The sequence below is a fragment of the Saccopteryx leptura genome, chromosome 7, assembly GCF_036850995.1.
Source record: "Saccopteryx leptura isolate mSacLep1 chromosome 7, mSacLep1_pri_phased_curated, whole genome shotgun sequence".
Lineage (NCBI taxonomy): Eukaryota > Metazoa > Chordata > Mammalia > Chiroptera > Emballonuridae > Saccopteryx > Saccopteryx leptura.
The window spans coordinates 54309017-54313932 of NC_089509.1; the positions used below are offsets into that span (position 1 = coordinate 54309017).

The 4916-nt window shown below is 46.8% G+C and overlaps 1 non-coding gene across 1 annotated transcript; it reads right to left on the reverse strand.

Moving 5' to 3' along the window:
- Positions 1-251: 251 nt before the first annotated feature.
- On the reverse strand, positions 252-327 carry TRNAA-GGC (transfer RNA alanine (anticodon GGC)). Its single transcript has one exon. It is a non-coding gene; the product is annotated as a tRNA-Ala (tRNA).
- Positions 328-4916: the final 4589 nt, after the last annotated feature.

Below are 4916 nucleotides of genomic sequence, written 5' to 3' on the forward strand. Positions count from 1 at the left end.
ACAATCAGACAGACTCCCGCATATGCCCGACTGGGATCCACCCGGCACGCCCACCAGGGGGCGATGCTCTGCCCCTCCAGGGCGTCGCTCTGTCGCAACCAGAGCCACTCTAGCGCCTGGGGCAGAGGCCGAGGAGCCATCCCCAGCGCCCGGGCCATCTTTGCTCCAGTGGAGCCTGGGCTGTGGGAGGGGAAGAGAGAGAGAGGAAGGAGGGGGTGAGGGTGGAGAAGCAGATGGGCGCTTCTCCTGTGTGCCCTGGCCGGGAATCGAACCCGGGACTTCCGCATGCCAGGCCGACGCTCTACCACTGAGCCAACTGGCCAGGGCCTAAAGGGGGCTCTGGTTTTAAAAGCACCTTGAACCCAAACCTTACACCTAGTACCAAGACTGAAGAGTTAGTATATAGAAATACAATTTTGTTTAATACAAAGGGGTATATCTCCAAAAAAGCTCTATATACCAAAATTTTAAAACACAAGATTTTCTAATATCCACTTGAAAATTGTTTGTATCACTCTTAGGTAAATATCTTTCTGTAGCTCTTCACAGAATCAGATATACTCACTGTAGGGGAAACAGCTGTGGTTAAGTTTGCTTGCTTGTTTTCCAGCTGCAAACACTTGGCATGGTTAGTGTGTGAGCACATGGCAGAGGGCCACATGTGTGGATAGCCTGTATAAGGCTACAGGTACTTTCCCTTGGCCCAGATTGCTTGCCCGCCACCACAAGCGGCAGTTGGCCTGTTTGCTTGCCGGCCGTTGCAAGAATCCAATAAATGGGAATGGCCCAGCGCCTTTTGGCTCTGTGGTTCTGCCATGGTCTGCTGGAATCCAGTGTGAACCTGCCTGGCCCCAACCACGGGCATTACACTTACAAATGCCTTGTACATTTTGTCATTTTGTTCATTTAATGAAATTTTAAAAAGTTTTTATCTGGGCCAATAAGAACAACACATTTAGAAGTTAGAGATGATCACTACACCTAACAAATTCAGTGGAAGTTTCCTGGGAATTCATAGACATCTTGGGGAGGGCACTGGGGTTTTTAAAGTGCATGGATTGTGACAAGGAGCCTGCAAGCCCTGGTCCCATTGCCCCCAGGTCCTTTCTTTACCTCCCATGCTCTCTGTGAGCAGAGGGAGGCTGGCTGTAAACTCCGTTTCTCTGGCTCCTTGTGGCTGCCGCAGACAGCTGGATTCAACGGACAGGAGGCACTGGAGGAGCTTAGAGAAAGGAAGGAAGGTGAGGCCAGACTCTTTCTCTCCTTCAGCCTCCGCCTCGGGCAGGTTTCTTCCAGCAGCTGCACTGGTGGTGAATGGGGGGATTCCACCCACTGTGAGTCCAGTTTCCCTCAGGTTACCTTGCGTCCTGCACTCGAACACCACCACCTCCCCCTGTCCATCCAGCCTGCACATGGTAGAGGCTTCCTGCTGTTGCTAAGCTTTAGGCTGCTGCTCTAATGTCCCCACTTTGACCTCTCAGCTTTTTTATTTCTGTGGCTAATCAATTCTCTGCATAAAAGACTCTAAGTATTCTGATGATTTCTGTTTCCAGGTTAGACATAAGCTGAAACATTGTGTGATTACATACCACAACAAAACAAAACAAAATGCTAGTTATTTTACATAGTTTGAGGAATTTCTACACAATAGACTGTAAGGCTATGGGTCTTTACAGAGGCACTTCTGAGCCTAGCAGCGCCTCTTGGAAATGCAGTGAGTGCCTGGGGCTGGATTCCACAGTAGACTTTCTCTAATTAGGGCTGGAACAGAGTATGTGCAGCCCACAGCTGTCCTGAAACATTCTGTTTCATCAAACAAAATTTCTGTTGCTCAGCATCTATTTATAGGTGGGGTAAAACATCCCATGAATAAAAGACAGAGAATGCTAAAAGTACTGAGTCTCTTTTCTCTCCTCCCAAACATTGGCTCTGGTCCAGATTCACACATATTTCACTCTGTAAAACAAAGTACCTGTAGTTAACCCAATATCCTTCCTTGGAAAGTAGATTAGTAATCAACTAGTTATAAGGGTACAAGTCCTTTGGGGGTTGTAATGCCAGTAGTCATGCCCAGGCAGGTTCACATTGAATTTGAGCAGGCAGTAGAGGAACTGCGGAGCTGGAAAGCATTGGGGCATCACCCATTTATTAGTCTCCCAAAGGTGGACAATCAAACAGGCAGGGGAAAACCGCTTCTTATGGCAGCAGGCAAAGGAACAACAAACCGGCCCCTGACAGTGGTGGGCAGGCGATCTGCAGTCCACCACACTCATAGCCTTACACGGGCTATGCACACGTGGCACTGCCATGTGCTCACACACTAATCATGCAAAGTGCAAGAGAGCAAGCCTAACACAGCTGTTTTCCCAACAATCTACTCCTTTAGGGTTACTCGCCTCACAATGTATGTGGCAGGTCCCTGTGCAAGGAGTGAGGTATAGTACATAAACAAACAGAGACTACAGCTACAGCACAAGTTATACAATTACCATAATTACAAAGGTGCCCTTCACAGTGTCTCCCTGAGCGCTCTGCCCAGGGAGTTAACTGGAGGCCCACCTCTAGCCCCCTACCCCAAGGTAGGTGGGAGGCCTGTATAGTCCAGGGCCATGTCCATTGAAGAAAGTGCCCTTGGTGTGTCTCTACAACTGGATGGAAGCAGCTGCATGGTGCAGAAGGGCCTCCACAGCCCCCCCCCCATGTCAAGGTCTCTTGTTACTGTCCAGAAGTGGCATGTCCACCCAACAAGGGAATGGTGCCCCCTCTTGTCACATTCAATTGCTCAATGATCAGTCCAGATAGACAGATCAGCTATCCATGCAAATCACCAAGATAAAGGTCTCTTACAAACAACTAGCCACACAGCTCTTCATTAATGGACCTCAATGCCTTAACATAACCCTGTCTATTGCCACAAGCCCCATCCAAACCCCTCAGAAGTCAAGCTCATGGGGCCTGGCAGGTCAAATACATGCAAGGCCTCTGCCACCTTGACAGTTCTCTTAACTGCTTCTGCTTCCGCTGCTGCTGCAAAAAAGCACCTATTATTTACTAAGGCCAACACTTGCTGCATGTTAGAAGGAGACCAGTGGATTGCCAATTTCACGTGGGGCTTCCGGCCCTCCCACTCATCCCCGTTATATGGGTCCCTCAGCCTTCCTCCATTCAAACTGGAACAACGGGTCTCGAGGATCCTCCTCTCCCACAGCTGTCTCCATATATAATCCTGCAACCGTGCAACCTGAATGCCAACCATTTTCTTTCTTTCTCTTTTTCTTCTTTTCCAAGAGAGACAGATTCTGCATGTGCCCTAATTGGGATGTACCCAGCAACCCCCTATCTGGGGCCAATGCTCTGCCCCTCTGGGGCCATGCTCACAACCGAGCTACTTTTAATGCCTGAGGCAGAGGCTCCACAGAGCCACCCCCAGTGCCTGGTCCCAATGTGCTCGAACTAATCGAGCTATGGCTGCAGGAGGGGAAGAGAGAGACAGAGAGAAAGGGGAGAGGAAAGGGTGGAAAAGCAGGTAGTCACTTCTCCTGTGTGCCCTGACCAGAAATAGAACCTGGGACTTCCACACTTTGGACCGATGCCTTTGTTTTGTTTTCTTTTTGTTGTTGTTTTTTTCCTCTTCTTAATGTCTTTTGTTAGTCAAATTTACAGGCCAGAGAACACAAGGTGGGTAGAGGAAAAAGATTGTTTTTTCTCCCCTACAATTTCATAACAAAGTATTTCTTTCAAACACATATAGTATCGCTCTTAAAAGGAGGTGTTGATATATGCACTTCCTCCATATCGTTGTATTTGCAGTGATGATTTGGTCCCTGAGCTAGGTTCCAGTATTGATCCTAATTCTTTACCCCTTCCTACAACTATACCTTTGCCATGACCTCAGTGTTGGTAGACTGTCTTCCCTGTCCTTGACTTTGAATTCAGCATATGATTCTTGATGGCCAGTGGGCAGAAGTGTCAGTGTGCTTATTCTAAGCCTAGGCCATAGGAGACCATGAGTCTTTCTGCAGTTCCTCTTGCATCTCTACCTTCACCCCACTAGCCCACTGGCCCAAAGGAAATAAGAAACAAGTAGGGCAGAGTTGCCCCATCAGCTGACCCATGGATTTAAGAGCAAACACAGCCAAGATGAATGGAATCATTAAACTCGTCTAGCATAAACCAGTCACCGAGCCTGTAGACACATAAGTGAAAGGCAATAATTGGCATTTTTAGGCACTAAGTTTTGAAGTTGTTTGGTGTGCAGCAGAAGCTGGCTGATATAACCCCCTATATGTTGGCAGGCCCTGCCCAGCTGGTTCACCTATTAATCTGGCTTGGATTTAAGCTTCATGTGGTAAGTGTGGCAGGCTGACATTGCACAGCTAAGTATGTACTGTATACAAAAACTATTCTTTCCCTTTTAGTTAGAGTGTTTATTTCTTTTACATTTCATGCAATTTTTGATATGTTCACTGTCAGTGGTATGATGGTAAACAGGCTTTCCAAAATAAAAAGTCCTAAATTTTAGCATTTGCTGATTTCCATTGTGTAAATATTTCCACTGGTTCTGGTTTCAGACTAACGTGATATCACGAGATGGAGAGCTAGAAAAGAGATATGTGATATGCTTTCATGAAATTGCATCAGTCAGCACCAGCTTATCACTGGTTTAATACTACCATCTTTCCATTTGTTTGGTCTCTCCCATTTTTCTTTCTTTTCCCCCTTATTCTATGCCTTCTTATAGGTTTTCTTAGAATTTTATTTATTCTATTACAGTAATAGCTTGGTTTTTGTTGACTTTGGTTATCGTCGGTTTCGGTTTTCGTCGATATTTTCTGCAAAAAATTGTCTCAGTTTTCAATGGTTGCCTCGGATTTCGTCATCATGCCCACATGACTTTGCTGCTAGTTTCGCAAAAA